At 39.4% G+C, this 16,662-nt stretch overlaps 1 long non-coding RNA gene across 2 annotated transcripts; it reads left to right on the top strand.

Moving 5' to 3' along the window:
* The first annotated feature begins 9,766 nt into the window (after positions 1-9,766).
* On the top strand, positions 9,767-13,408 carry LOC143857343 (uncharacterized). 2 transcript variants are annotated; one of them, XR_013238625.1, is made up of 6 exons: positions 9,767-11,026; positions 11,142-11,270; positions 11,400-11,732; positions 11,828-12,282; positions 12,364-12,558; positions 12,645-13,408. It is a non-coding gene; the product is annotated as an uncharacterized LOC143857343 (long non-coding RNA). The 2 variants fall into 2 exon arrangements; XR_013238626.1 differs by having other exon boundaries at positions 11,142-11,306.
* Positions 13,409-16,662: the final 3,254 nt, after the last annotated feature.

Below are 16,662 nucleotides of genomic sequence, written 5' to 3'. Positions count from 1 at the left end.
TCATTTTGTTTTTATGAAAATTTGATTTAAAAATTCCATTTCTTCTTAATTTAATTTGATTTTTTTATCGTAAGTTAAGTCATTGTCCTAAGGTGGTTATTTGAAAGATTTTTCTTGTGACATTTGCTAGCGTGAATCATTCAAAATGGTTTTAGGGGTTATTCTGTGCTAGGTTGAAAATGATCTAAATGTTTTTATTCTCTTAGCAAGGTTGGTTTGTGAGGATAATTTAAAGTTAGTTTGAACATTTCATCATCAACCTGCGGTTGCATCCCAATTTTCTGTGCAAAGTGGACCATGAATCACTGATACGTGTGTTATCTTAGCTTAAGAAATACTGTTATATTATGGGGTATTTACAAGGGATTTATTCTTCATATGTTGTTAATTTTACCTCCTGATTTTTATGGCTAAAGGTTGCTTGTGATTAGAGAAAAGGCTAATATAACTTGGTTTTCTTTATGGCTGTTCTTGTGTCATACTTTGGGAGTGTTGAAGAGGAAAGTGTATTTGAATTGGAACGCCAATAAGGAAAATTTGTGCTGACACATTGATTTAAATGTAGCTATTGTTATGTGACTTGAGATTTAGGTCCCTTTTCTGATTCTTTTATCACAGTTCATGTTGTTTATGTAGCCTCTAATGTAAGAATCAGAAAGTAGGAGGAAATGTTATGAAGGGGTTAGCTTTAACCCTAATCCTAATACCAATTCATTGTTTCTTGGCCCTCTAGAATAGTATCAGCACAATTTTGTTTGATAATTTCACAAGCTTTATCTGCTTCCATAGTGTCATTTTGAAGGGTTATAATTATTGTAGTCTGTTGATATAAAGATAGTGAAAAAGTTGATGCAAATTGTTGGAGTGTGGTTAAGGGGACATTCATTCCATCAGTAGTGACATGGTGTATGCATATGCGTGTGAGTGTGTTAGTGACATGGTGTGTGTATATGCGTGTGAGTGTGTGAGTAACATGGTGTGTGTGTGTGTGTGAGTGTGTGAGTGTATGTTAGTATATATGTGTGTGTGAGTGTGTGAGTTTATATGTGTGTGTGTGTGTGTGTGTGTGCTAGAGCTGTGTGGTTCTTTACCTCAATATGGTTTGTATGTGATTGGATTTCTCTTATGTTATGCGTTTACTATCCACTTCATCAAGCTCGAGTATTATGCACCTGTTTTCTTTTGATAAAATTAGTGTGTTTCAATTTGTATATTTGATTTCATCTATGGTCATGTACATGATGATGTTTGTAGTTATAATCCCGTTATATGTCTCATTTTGTGATTTGGTTTTTTCACGCTAGTTATACTTCCCTTTGCTGTACTAGTCAAGATGAGTTGAAATTGTTATAGCATAAGCAATCCAGTGGGTTTTGTTTTAAAAAAAAAGAAAATTTGGATGGGGAATTTTCATACATTTACCTCATTAGTTACATATAATAATATGGAATTCTCTATTATTATAGGTTGTCCGATTGAATGTTTGTTTCATTTTGTCATATCAACCTAGTCGAGTGAAAAGAGTAATGACATGAGTTTAGGGATGTGCAATGAATTAGCTTATTGTTCTTTAAACAAATTTGTGAGGCTTTTGAGAACATAGATGATGTTTCAGCTATTTTAAAAAAAAATAATATAATGATTAATTCAGGATTTGGGGAGACCATTGCCATGTTCTTACTTCTGTTGGATTTTCTTTATGCTATTTACATATATTGCATGCTTCTATGATGAAGTTCTTAGCCATTGTATTAAAAGAAAATCACATTAGCTTTGCATTTACCTGATGGCTATTATTTTGTATATGTGTGGCTTTATATTTGTATATACATATCCAAATTATTGTGTACTGAAAATTGTGATGCTTATTCTATGAAAATTTCTGAAGGCGTTAGCCCAGGCCCATCATTAGGGGGACTTACTAGGATATGGTAGTACCCCCTATCTTCTTCTTCCCTCTTCTTTAGGAGACAGTGTTCATTCTTTTAAATGTCTTTTGAATCTTAGACAACCATTCCTCTTTTAAAGGCGATGAAGGCGTTAGCCGAAGCCCATCCTTAGAGGGACCTACTGGATTATGGTAGCACCCTCTATTCTTCTTTTTTCTTCCTTAGGTAAAGATTTCGTAGTCTTTTAGTAACCTTGAACCTTAGGTACACAATGAAAGAGTTATCTAGAGTCCCCATTAGGAGACGTGTTTCGTCTCATAAGGCGTTTCTCCTTCGGAGACAAGCCTTGTTGTCTAGAGTTTACCCATAGGGAGTTTACCTTAACCTCATTTATAGGACCCCTACTAAGTTGCAGGTTAACTTAGTTTTAAATGTCTTATCCCTATTTATCTTGCAATGATAGGGATACTTGGAGCCCACCTTTGTGTCTAAGAGATCTGTCCCGTCTCACTAGCACCCTTGTTTATCTCCTCTATATTCAGGAGTCAAGTTTTGATCTGTTAACACCCCCCCTTTTAGAGTTTTTAGTCATACTTTGACTTATTCGACCTCCTTTTAGAGTTTTTAATCATGCTTTAGCTTATTTGATCCCCTCCTTAGTGTTGTCGGTCATGAGTTTGTCTTTTAGTGTCCTTTTTACTCTCTTTTTTATAGAGACTAACTTAGTCTTATTAGACCTTACTTGCTTGTGATCCTTTCCATTTCATTTTTCTTGGGACACTAGTTCATCTGTTTCAGATTTTATCCATTTCATTTTCCTTGGGACATTACTTTACTGGATTCAGGGTTTCCTCTTTAGCCTTTGGGTTTGGCCCTTGTGTGCTGTTTGGCATGTTCTTTTTTTTAAGGGTTAAAACATTTAAAAATCTAAAAACACTTGAACATTTTAAAATCCAAAAACATTAAAATTTGAAATTAAAAAACATTTGAAACATTAAAAAACTTCAAAAACATTTGAAATGTCAAAATTTTTAGGAGAGTAGTTAGGAAAGTTTTTTTTCCGAACTACGTTCGCTTGATCCTCTTCCACGAGGTACGTAGGCAGCTTGGGACCTTTATCCCAAGTCCATTTAAACTTTCAAAAAGAAAACATTCAAACTTTATAAATAAAATTTCGTAAACATTGTTTTCAAAAAGATTTTCCTCTAAAGTTAGGATTTTGTTCTAGATGTGTTGTGTGTTTGGTTTGTGTTTGTATTAGAGCTAGGAGTTTGTATGCGCCTTTGTCCTGTTAGTTGGCGGTCCACATCACCGACTGATGAGTAGAACATGATGCGTTAGTTCGCCCATTATTTTTCTTAGGACACACAGCCTAGTTGCACTTACGATATATGAACCACCTGCATTAGCTTAGGGTTAAACTTGCATTTAGTTAGGGCATATAGGGTGTCCTAAAATCCACAATTCACTTTAACCTAAATAATCGCAAAAGAAGCTTTTAAAACAAGTCAAGTCCAGTTGATAGAGTTTAGAGTAGCGGTTTTAAATGTGTTAGGCTTCATAGTTTAGAATAGGCACGCAAGAACTACGTGGCCTTGATTCCTGTGAGGTGGGGATACATAGGTGGCTTCGGATGAATACCAGACCATCTGAAGATTCAGACGAAAACGTTTAGAGTTTTAGGGTTTGTTGTTAGCATTTTTTGATTTGAGTCGGTTATTTAGCATTATTTCATTGCATAGGTACATGCTAGTGTGTTTACTCATTTCTTCTAGTTATCTTTAATTTTGCACAGCCTCACATGTTTGCGCACATTCAGCTGTGGTGTTGGGTTGTCTTTCTTTGTTGTTCTTCACATGTTTAGACATAGTTTATTTACTCCTTTATTGTTTACCTTATTGTTTATTCACATGTTTAGCCATAGTTTTTTTATTGCTTTCTTTATTGCTATTTCACATGTTTAGTTATAGCTCTATACTGTTTTCTTTATTGTCATATCACACGCTTAGCTGTAATCTTTTACTACTTTTCCAGTTTATTATATCTCATCATATCTGCTCTTTTACTATCTGCTTAGTTGTAGCTATGCATGCGTATGTTTACTGCTTTATTAGATGTGATGAGTTAGGTCTAGGTTTGATGAGTTAGGACTTCGATGTTTATTTTCTTTTGCCCATCTCCAGGTCATGCATGTTTAGATAGACGTTTTCTTGGGAATATATGTTCCCATTTCACATGATTTTTGCCCAAAACTCTTCAAAGTTAATAAATATATGGCATAAGAGACCGAGTGCGCTCGGGCGAGTTGGATGCTTAACACCTTCCTAACTCGTAATCAGGCACGAACCCAATTATCTCTGGATTTATCCATTGCACAGAGTAGATTTATGGCTCCATGGCCTATCTATGGATGGCGACTCTGAGTTATTTAGATACGTCTTGGTTTCGAGGCTTTTGTCTCCGGATCAAGATGTATCTCATTTATATCGCCACTCGTGCTATGCTATGAGGGTAGCACTATTTTGAGAGTTCCTTGGTAGAGCTCTCCTTCATGTGGAGATCCAAAGGACCGACAGGGGACTCGTTCCTCGTCGCAGCCTTCGGATCGGGGTCCACATGTCTTTATTAAAGTACATAGTGTGTCGTTATTAGGGTACAAGGACCTTAGTATTTGTTTGTTATGCTTGATTTGTTCAAATATTTGTTCATATTCATAACCTGATTAGCATAATATACAGATCACTTTTCTTTCTTGTAGTTGGATAGTTTATAGTATCCCTTGAGAACCATGGCAATTTTGATAATTCAGGTTACAAGATGCAAGCAGGGTCAATACACTTATAGGGACATGTTCATGATAATATTAATTCCTCTTGAACAAATATTCACTCCACTGCATTTTGGTAATGATATTAGTAATGGCATTGTATTTTTACAGTGATATAACATTTTGATATGGGTATAATGAGTTTTGTTAATGTGGTCATTTCGTTGAGTATATGAAGCTTACTCTCTCTTGTAGAGCCAAAGTGATTCCATTTGGTGTGAAACGAGCCAATTTGGATTGTCAGTCCAAAATTAGACTAAGCGGCATGTTCCAAAGTTAGAATAGTGCTTTTTTTAGTAACAGTGGTGATTGAGCAATATTTCATTAGATTTTGGATCCCCTTGTTGGATGTTTTGTTTACCTTGTTCAAATGGGTTTTATTGAAGAAAATTCATTATTCTATTCTTCTTTTCTTAGGTGGCAAGTCTGATAAATTTCTGCTCTTGTTGTCAAATGTTATTGCTTTAGGTGCCACTATGTTTGAATACCATGTCAGCATCCATATCCTTGTATATGATCCTTGGTTACACTTCTCATATTTAGGACATTAAGGCATTTAGAAATTTGTTGCACATTCCACAATTGTTTTCATCATCTTTAGTGTAAGCATTTTTTACCTTCACCTAATGTAAAAAAAGGAATAGGGTTGAGGAGATGTAGTGATCGTCACAAGTAAGGCAGTACCCATAAGGATTCTTTAGTTGGCAATGTTAATGTTGCCTTATATTGAAAGAATGTGCCCAAATCACCCACTCTTAGTCGAAATGCTCATAACTTGCTTATCTTATTCTTAGCTCTTTCTCTCCATTCAATATCCAATTTATAGCTTCTGCTTGCATACCAAGGCTGTGTCTTGCTCTTGTTTTATAGATTTTAGTATTATGTATTTTATTTCCATCATCCTTATTCACATTTTTAATTTACCCCTTTAGCTTACTTGTTATCATTTAAGTAAAAATAGCAATGAAGGTGTCAATCCAAGCCCATCCTTAGGGGACTTGCTCGGTCCTAGTAGCACTCCCCTCTTTATTTAGTAGACTAGCCCAGTCTTTTAGACACCTTTAGATATTAGAACCCTTCTCATTGCAAAGGCAATGAAAGAATCATCTAGAGCCCGCATTAGGAGATATGCTTTGTCTCACTAGGTAGTGCTCCTTTGGAGACAAGCCTTAGTCTTTGTAGTAAGAAACCTATAGGAAGTTTACCTAGCCTCATTTATAAAACCCTTCCTAAGTTAAAGACTAACTTAGTCTTTTAGTTGCCTTATTCCTTATTTATCATTGCAAGGGCAATGATAGGGATACTTGGAACCCACCTTTGTGTCTAGGAGACTTGCCCAATCTCACTAGCACCCTTGTTTATTTTCTCTCCATTTATGAGTCATACTTTGACTTATTTGCACCCCCTAATAGAGTGTTAGTTATAATTTGACTTATTTGCACCCCTTTATAAGGTGTTAGTCATACTTAGACTTATTTGCACCCCTTTATAGAGTGTTAGTTGTGCTTTGACTTATTTACCCCCTTCATAGAGTGTTAGTCATACTTTGACTTATTTGCACCCCTTCATAGAGTGTTAGTTATGCTTTGACTTGCACCCCTTTTAGTGTTGATTGTTTATGAGTTTATCTCAAGGAATATTAGTTTGTCCTCTAGCTTAGGAGTTTATCCTTTAATGTTGTTGTCACTCTCCTTTTATAGAGACTGGTTTAGTTTTGTTAAAGCCTACCTATCTTGGGATCTTACCATGTTTTTCATAGCTGGGAGACTAGTTTACTTGTTTAGGGATCATTTCATTTCCTTGGGACACTAGTTTACTTGTTTAGGATTTTTCCTTTAGCCCTAGGGATTTTGCCCTAGTGTGTTGCATTGTATGTTCCATTTGGCTAAAAAGATGAAATTTTTATTTTTAAAATTTCAAAAACATTGAAAAATTTAAAACTTTCAAAGATAAAAAAAGTTAAAAGTTTTTAGGAGAGTAGTTAGGAAAGTTTGTTTCCGAACTACGTTGGCTTGATCCTCTTCCATAAGGTACGTAGGCAGCTTGAGATCTTTATCCCAAGTCGAGTCAAACCTTTCAAAATAAACAATGTCAAACCTTAAAAAAGAATTCATTTAAACCAAAAATCTTACAAATAAAACCTTTTCAATAAATTATTTTTGAAAAGATCTTCTAGCGTGTTTTAGAGTTTATGAGTTTGTCCTAGATGTTTAGGAGAGTCCTAGAGTTAGAAGCCTCTGTGCGGTCAGTTTGACTATATATAACTTGGCGCATAGTCGGCTGATGGCTAGAATATGATTCACTTAGTTAGCCCATCATTTTCCTTAGGATACAGCCTAGTTGTACATAGGATGTAGGGCCCACCTGCATTAGTTTAGTGTTAGGGCATATATGGAGTCCTAAAATCTACAATTCACTTTAACTTAAATAAACATTCAATAAGCTTTAATCACATGTTAAGTCAAGTCTAGTTTAGTGCTCTAGGCACAAATAGGTATCGTAGTTTAGAATAGGCCACAAAACTACGTTGACCTTGATTCCAAAAAGAGGCTTGGAAACGTAGGCAGCTTGGATGACCGATTATCCAGGTCCAGATCATACTATTGCACATTTTTTATTGTTTTAGAGTTCTAGAAGTCTGTGGTCTGGCACTTGTTACCGTTTATTGCATAGGAGCATGTTAGTATTTTTACTTACTTGCCTTGACTGCATACCATTATAGGGACATGTTAGTGTGTTTTCTTCTCTTTTCTTGAGTGTCTACTCTTTTATGTATATTTTTATGTATTTTCGGATTGTGTGGTTTATCACTTGTTTATATTTTCTGTTTAGAAGCATGTTAGTGTGTTTTCTTTCCTTGATTGGATTGTTTATGAATTATTATTCACATGCTTAGCTGTAGCCATGGTTTTAAATTTCAGCTGAAATCCAAAATTTCGGATTTCGGTGGAGACTGAAACCGAAATTTGGCGAAATTTCAAATTTCAGCCATTACTTGGTCTGAAATTTCGATAAAATGTAATTTTAAAAAAACAAAAATCTGTTACAACGAAGAAGGCGTCTTCAACACTCGCCTACGGAGATGGCTCCGCTTCTCCGAGCACTCGCCAATTCCAAGGGATTTAATATTGGCACCCTTTCCACCTTTACAATGTGTCCGAGGGGGTTAATTATGGTGCCCTCTCCACCAACTCTCCACTAAGAGTTTCTTGAAGAATACAAGTGTGTGTGCCTTCTTTAAAGGCTAATACACTTAGATTTGAGTTCAAAGCTTCTTCTTGATAAAGAGATATGCAAATAAGCTTGTGAATGCTTCTTGAAGATGATTGCACGATAAGGCTTAATGAAGCTTGACTTCTTGTTGATGATTTGTAAGTTGAGCTTCAAGCTTGATCTCGTTGATGATGATGGCAAGTTGATCTTGACAAGAGATCTCACTCCAAGATGATCACAACTAAGCTTGGGAGATCTTCAAGAGTGTTGATAGTAAGTGAGCTTGAGTGATTCTTCTTCAAATAAATTGCAAGTAGGCTTAAGGAGATCTTCTAAGTAGATTGTAAGATTTAGAGCAAAGAAGAATAACTTTTATAAAAATGCTTGGAAATCTTAAATCACAAGTAGGGTTCTTTTTTCAAGCTTGCAATAAGTTGTTAAATGATTTTTTTAAACTCATATATATATAGCCTCTTAGAAGATATAACCGTTGGAGGGCAAAATTGGCATTTTTGGGTTTTGAAAATTTAAAATAAGAACCAGCCCGAATTCCCAACGGTAATATTTTTCCCGACACAAGATGTCTCCCAGACGTCTCGTTGCTTCTAGGAGCCAACCAGATGATTGGGCAGACTTCTGCCGCAAGGTCTGGTTTGCAAGTTCACTTATCAAATGAATGAGTTTTACTCTGATTTTTTGTACACATTGGTATTGATATTATGGAAGATTATGGACTAAAATTTAGCTCATTTGAAAAATATTTGGCTCTCTTTTTTATCAACCAGATGATCGGACCAGACTTCTGCTGTAAGGTCTGGTCTGCAAGTTTAGCTAGTAAATGAATGGGTTTTCTTCTCATTATTTGTGCATATTATAGTAGATATGAGAAAAAAGTTACGAATTTTTTTTTGGCTCAATTGGAGAACATTTGGGTCATTTTGTGATAGAAAAGCAAATGGTCTTAGTTATGATTTTCAAAGGATGTTTGGATTTTTGCTTTAAAATTATTTTGAAAACTCTTTGAAAACACTTGCAAACTTGTTTTGAAGTTAATCTCCATTCAACCTACTCTTGAATAATCTTCTTGAATCCGGTGGTTGAATGAGAATGCTTAGCCTTCCTTGTTTATGCTTGTTCTTTGGTCTTCAACTTGACTTAGCTCTTGATGACTCCATCTTGATGTTGATTTCTCTCCTCTAAGGTTCAACTTGATTTGTCTTTGTCCTTCTTGATTGACGGATCTTCACTTTGCCTTTGCTTGCCATGTTCTACTTTACTGTCCATCTTGGTACTCTAAATTTCCTGTGTAAGCTTATCATAGTAAAATCATTAGTACCAACGTACTTTGATCAATTTGGGTTTGTTGTCATCAAAACAATGAGTAGGGCCACACATGGGAACCCTTGGGCTAATATTCTCCCCCTTTTTTATGATGGCAAACTCATATTGATCAGAGGCAAAGAACTTCCCTAAATGGAATGATAAAAGCATAATATGCTCCCCCTCAATTATAGATCCATTTTACTTTCCATTACAAAGTTACATGATTGCAAATTTAAGATTAGCATAAAGGCATATGAAATAACGTTTGTAAGCAAGCACAAGCATAAACTCTCCTTAAATCATATGAATGTAAGCTTCCCCCTAATTTATGCTATTTGGGTAGCATGTTACTGTTTTCTCCCCCTTCTGGCATCACCAAAAAGGAAAATCTTCAACACACACACACACACAGATATATATATATATATATATATATATATATATATATATATATATATATATATATATATATATATATATAAGCAACAAACCTATAACATATTCATAGTAAGATTGTGGCAAAGTGCCATAAAAATTAGGTGCATTAATTAAGAGTGACGGTACTTGATGGGGTATGAAAAACAACAGCCTATTAGCTGTCAACACGTGGCCCCAGGATGGCCCACCACAAATCCGACACCTGTCCAGGGGTATTATGGTAATTACCTCAGAGTAGGTGAACTCAACCCTATAACAGGCCGACACCTGTCCTGGGGTAGGTAACCCAACCACCCCAGGTTTCCCTCTATAAAAGGGCTTTCAAAGCTCAAACCAGAGGGTAATAACTTCTCAACCAGAAACTTAAAAACTCGCTCTGCACTCCTGCTCATACTGACTTGAGTGCCGAAGGGCCTGTCCGGAGTAACGACTCCGGGTTGGTCTTCTGACCTCGTTTGCTCTTGCGCAGGACTCAGCTCCTTCACTTCGATTCCGCAGAACTCGACTTCTTCACTTCGGCTCCTCGGGTCCTCCAGCTCAGCTCTGACGAAGAGTTATGCTCTTTGAACTTAGCTTTTTATAATTCTTAGATTTTAGGAATATATTTAGCTTTGGCGTTTACTCTTTCTTCAGTAGTATAGCTCCTTAGTTGCTTCTCGTCGCCTTTGACACCGGCTTTTCCTCATATGGTTATAAGAGGATCTGTGAGAGACGCCAGGACTAGATGGGAGGCCTTACACCCCCGGGCTTAGACATATATAGTGGGGACAGGTTTAGAAAGATTTGTCTATACTGATTCTGAGGGGGTGGGTATAGGTTTTGTGTTTGCTCTCGCTGAGAGATGGTGAGAGACGACCCACACTTTTACTTCCCGATTGGGGAAGTCATGATGACTCCTGCAGCCTTTTCCTCACTGATGGGACTCCGGATGGGAGGGATCCCCATTCTCCTAACCGATGTTACCGAGGCAGATGTCAGAGAGCTTTTAGGAGTGCTAAAGCACGATCCTCAGGACCAGGATGGTAGACCTCCACATGCTACCTTGTTGAGGCTCCAGATGAGCCGCTTAGATCACTGGCCAGCCGGACCAGTAGTTCCAGGAGATGGCTACTATCGCTAGTTGGCAAGGAGTTTTGTTATGGGCCTTCTGGGCCGCACCTTGTTCAACCACACGTGGAATACTGTTCAGAGAGAGCTCTTGAGCATCATCCGTGACATTTACGGGCTTGCGGAGTGTGACTGGGGAGGAGCGACTTATGCTTATCTGATCCGTGAGATGGATGCTTTGTCACGAGACTGATCACACTCTCTGTGTGGTCTCTGGTACATTTGGGCGGTACGCTTCTATCCCTTCTCTCTTTAATTTGAAATTATAGCAGCTTCTTTTTAATTCGTGGCTTCTGATATGAATTATTTAAGCAACTGAACTGTTTTCTGATGACTTTGAACAGGCATGGGCCTACAAGTGCTTCAGCCTTCCCGCTCCTGTACCGAGATAGCCGACGAAGGTTTTCTTTCCAGCGCAGAGATGCTGGACAGTTGGGGAGACAGGATCACGCCCCATATATTCGGCAGATCAGGTTTGTTGAGCCATTGACCGGGTTCAGCTAGATTCTGTGAGTACTTTAAATTGCTTTCATTTTCAGTACTGCAACCTTTTAATGTGAATTATATTCAATGTTTTTGTTGCACGGTCTATGACTTGGCAGGTTCGATGGAGACCCTTGGATGATCACCCAGAGATCATGGGAGACGTGTACGCTCATGCCAGGAGCGTTACTCGGAGGACGGTGGCATTTGTTTGCCACATGAGACTAGCCATCTACCTTCCTGACAAGATCGCCCGACAGTCGCTAGGGCACGAGAGTCAGAGGATCTCCTACGATCCTGCTGGCAGTTTGAGGACCATAGACTGAGTGCCTGAGGCTCAGCGAGGGGTCCTACGGACACAGGGATTTATCGTCCCAGACGACCACTTCCGGTCAGGAGACTACAGAGCTTGGGTCTGTGTTGAGCTGATGGGTCCTTTGAACTCAGGAGAGGTATTCCTTTATACCTTCCTTTATTTTTCCTTTCAATTTGGATTTTTTGGTTTTTTGAAATGCAATAGCTAATGTGAACCCTTTGCTTTCTACAGGAGGATTCGGAGACAGATGATGTTCCTGAGGTTCCTGTGCTCGCAGAGGAACCTTATGATGAGGAAAGGGATTTCTATGATGCCATCAAGGCTACACAGCCGTTGTGGCCAGGGGTGGTCTAGTGATCAGAGAGCCTCCTCCGACTGCACCAGTGCTGGAGAGAGAGGGGTCTGTTATGCGCAATAGAGGAAAGGCGCCAGTGGAGGCATCTTCTTCGTGGTCTTCTTCTTCTGTGAGGATAGCTCCTCGCACGATAGTCGTACCGAGAGCTCGAGCCCGGGTGGCTCGCAGACGGGCTACTCGCCCTGATTCTTCAGGAGCTGGTCCTTCTTCATTTCCAGAGTACTATCCGCTGCTAGGTTAGACGATACCTTCTAGCGACAGGAGAGGGCAGTTTGAGTTGGTTCATCAACCAGGGGCGATTGGATACCCCATTCCGGAGACATATGCTTGGGTAAGTGATTTTGATTATGCATTTATTTCAAAATTTGAAATTTGCTTGCACTTTCAATTTGTTTTTTCTTGGTAATTGTAGATCCCTTGCAACCAGGCGAACCGGCTGTTGCTGCTGATGAGTGCTCTACGAACACTTGCCAGTGATGAGATAGGAAAAAATGAGATGATGGCGGTAGCTCGACAGGAGGACATACATCTCATTATCGAGCTCTAGCACGAGATAGAGACCTTGAGACAGAGGTTGGCTGCGTACGAGGGCCCACAGACCAGACTGGTATCTGCTCTTCTCACTTCTGAATTTGAATTCATGTACCTATGATTTGATATATCTTGATGTTCGGATACATCTTGTGGGTGCAGGAGAGGAGGCACAGGCCGACATGCCCTAAGCCAGAGGAGGTGTACAGGCCAGAGATGCATGTAGCAGAGGGTCGAGACAGTACCGATGATAGAGATGATGAGACTGACGAGGACTATGTCCCAGAGGACCCTGCGGCTGTTGAGACTACCTCGCCTGATCGTAGGCGAGGTAAGAGATTGGCGAGATAGAGCACCGCCAGAGTGACAAGGGTGAGGATCGGAGTTGGTCCTGGAGGCATGTATGCGCGTCCTCCTTTAGAGCCAGATGTTGGCGCCAGCGACAGAGCAGCCGCAGCCACTGGAGATGAGCCTGGCTCGATTCGAGGGCTACTTGTTACAGGGATGACGATGACATCGAGTTCGCTGCATCGTTTATTGGATGATGTTCATCTAGAGCTTCAAGAGCCAGGGGATTCTTCGATCTCTCAGCCTGGAGTAGATGCTTCTCCTCCTGGTTTCTTAGTTCCTGACCGTCCAGAGCAGGATCCGAGAGATCCACCATCGCCAGAGCAGTGATTTTTATTTTGTTTGTTTCATTTTTTGGGTTTCCTCAGTTAGGGATGTGATGTATTTTGATGAGCCAATTTATGTGAATTGTAGGTAGGAAAAACATGCATATTTCATATTTAGAGCGGTACTACTAAGGTATTTTGTGTGGTTTTTGTGTTTCAGGGTTCTAATTGGATTTTTGAAAGAATTGAAGCTAAAAGATGAAGTATTGAAGAGAAACAACCAATTTTCAATGTTGGCTGAATTTTACAAGAGCCCAAGAGGGTGGAAATTTTGACTATATATGATGATCCAAACCATTCGTTGGGCAACTCAACTGATGGATTTTTTTTATGTAGAGGATCACATGGCTTACGGATCAAGATGTAAAGGAACCAAAGAGCTTGCACACACATTGAAGACATCATCCCTGGAAGATGTTTAAATTCAAAAGCTCAAGTTGAGGATCCCACAAGCTTGCCTAGCAAGTGCCAGTAGAAGCTTGGAGTTGAACAAGCATTAGTGACACCTCATGGACCATTCAACATGCTGTAGACATCCAATTTTGTCAAGGTAGTATTAGTGATAGGTGTCGCGAGGAAGAACCTTATGATGAGCCCCAGAGCACCAGTTGTGTTTCTCTTAATCTTTCTTTAGGGTGTTTGCAAATGGAAATGGTTTCCAAAAAACCTTGTTATCCTGTAGAAACAACCGGAAGGATTGTTTTTATAGAACCCGCCTTTTTCGGCTACCAAAATGCTTGTTTCCACACAGCACCTGCCTTTTTCCGGCAAACCAAAGAAAACTTTGTCTCCCAAAACCAAACAATACTAGGTTCAATGGAAAGTACGCGAAACGATGAATCCAACACACCTGACTGTGCGTAAATCGGAGTTCAAACGAAGAAGTTACGCACGTTTTTAAAAAACCGGAGAAGAGACAAACTATCATGGAGACTGGGGATGACATCACCCCACTTTATGGGGGTGATGTCACCCCCAAATTCATCCCAGATGAGTTGTAATTCGTCTAAGATGAATTTGGGGTGAATTTAGATATTTTTAACCCCCTCCCCTATAAATAGGAGAGGGGGTAAGGGTTTTTCATTCCTCTCTTCTCGCTCTCTATCCTCTCTTCGGTTTTCTCTCCCCCTATGTGATTGGATACACAACTCTGCTTGGGTGTATTTCCAAGGTGAGACATATAACCCTGCTTGGGTGTATTACTGAAGCCCCAAACCCCTGTTGAAACTAACCTTAGTTAGCTTGCTTTTTAGAAGAGAGAGAGAGTAGAGAAACACTAGGTAGCTCTCACTAGGTGTCGGCCCTTCGTCGAAATTCCGAAGGTTCGGAGCGACACCCTCTTTTTGCGCCGTTGTTCTGCCGAATTTCGCAGAACTACGAGCTGCTTTTCAATAGCAGCGCCGTTGTTTTGCCGAAATCTCGACAAACTCAAACCTTCCACATCAACACAGCGTCGTTACTCTGCCAATTTTCCGCAGCCTCGAAGGTCTCTTTTTAACAAGCGTGGTTACGCTGCCCAACTCTCCAAGTGGTAAGATAAAAACCTAAAAAATGTAATCTATTTACTTTTCCTGTTGGGTATTTACAAATCGGATAGGGTGGGTTTCATCATTTTCGATGTCAAGCCCCTTTATCTACCCCTTTACTACTTCCTGTACTGTCATTTTTAGTTTGATTTTGGTTAATCTGCGTTGTGAGTAAGTTGCAAAATCTGGCTTTGTCGTAAACAACTTACAAAACCAATCAGGTTAACTATCGATTATTTTTTATTTCTTTATTTACAACTTTATGCACAGTAAGGTACGAGGTGGTGACATCGTAAAGACTGGTCGTGCTCAAATTGCCCCTAGAATTTATGATATACATCCCTCCGCCTTGCTTTTACTTTCTGCAATTTACAGCTTTATGCACAGTAAGGTACGAGGTTGAGATCTCAAAGAGACTTGTTCCGCTACGGTTGGGCACTCGAGACAAAAATCCCTCTAACTTGCTTTTACTGCTTTACGAAAGTAAGGTATGTGGTGGTGAATAAGTTCTTCGGTCCACGTCGAACCTACGGTAGAAGGTCTCGTTCAAGCCACTGTTCAGCGAGTATTTTGTTGGGAACATCTTGAACCATCCACCTTCCGGCACAAATGCAGGCATCTTAACCAACTTTGTCCTCCGTGCATTTTCCCCAGATGGAAATTTGAGGGATTTTGCATACCAGATGTATCGGTATAATGCTCTTCTGTTCTATGTATGTGCCCAATACCTCACTGCCCAAAACTCTGATTTGGCCTCTCCTAGCATTCTCCACCTTGTTGATCAGGTCTCATGTGGATTCAACCATGTTCTACTATCTTAGCAGAAACCCTTAATGGCTTAGACGCAGTCTTTGCGAATCCAGATCTCCCCTTTTCAGGATCTCCCATTCTGCTATACATCTGGCTCACCCTTAAACTTAGCATCTTATCCCAGGCTCCCGTTATAACTGCTCCATTTTTAATTTCAACGCTTGGTCGTTTGGACCATGTTTTGATACCCAATCCGAATGGAGATCCTGGTTGGGCAGTCGAACATCAGGAGACATATTTTAGAAGTAAGGTGGGCAAACATCCTTCACCTTAACAACCCCTAAATCCAATCAAGTAGAAATTCTGGCCTTAGAAAACACTTATTTCTATATTCCAGACCGTATTCGATGCCAATACGGATCCAGGCAGGAGGTTCCTCGCCCCCTTTATCGATTTTGACCCTGATCAAGTTCAACCAGCGCACATCAAACAAGACTGTTGCCAGATGGGAGAAGAAGACTATCATTTCCAGCCTTCGCATCTCTAGAGACCAAACGGATGAAGTGTCACCTAACTACTACCTCGCCTTACATAGAGATATTGCGGGCAGAATGCTGATTGTCGGTCGTTGATCCAGCCTCCGTAGAAGACAGAGAACACCGTTGTCTTTTATTTTACCGATTTTTGCTTTGTAAATGGCCTGTCAAAGGCCTCTGTATAAGGGAAAAGGAAATGCGAATAAATAAAAAGTATGTGCATAGGTATTGTATTCAATCTTTTTTATTGTCTAAAAATCTCCTTTTTATCTTCTGTATGGAACATACCATGTCTACAGAAATGATGTCTGAATGGATACGAAACTACATGAAATCAATAAGCTCTTCTCGTTTCAGCTACCTGACTCATCATGAGTACACCTTTCCTTTCTATGAGTCTATTCATATTGATTGGAATCTCCTCAAAGCGGCGACACAATTTTAGGATCCCCGGTATCATGTCTTTTGTTTTGGTCTTCAGGAAATGTGTCCCACTTTCGAAGAATGTTGTACACTTTTACACTATATGCAGAATGGACCCATCATCCGCCCTGAGCTCAGATATGAGATTAACAAGCTCATGTGTATTAGGCTTCTTTGTATGCCAGGACAGGACCCTGAGGATTTCATGTCAACATATGGTCTATACATAGATAGACTCATAGACGCCTACTCCTCAGAAAGAGACCTGTAT

Source organism: Tasmannia lanceolata, unplaced genomic scaffold (assembly GCF_043159265.1).
Source record: "Tasmannia lanceolata isolate RefF3 unplaced genomic scaffold, GAP_Taslan_0.1 ptg000024l, whole genome shotgun sequence".
NCBI classification, from domain to species: domain Eukaryota; kingdom Viridiplantae; phylum Streptophyta; class Magnoliopsida; order Canellales; family Winteraceae; genus Tasmannia; species Tasmannia lanceolata.
The sequence above is the reverse complement of the archived record's forward strand: the minus strand, read 5'-3'. Positions and strand labels throughout refer to the sequence as shown.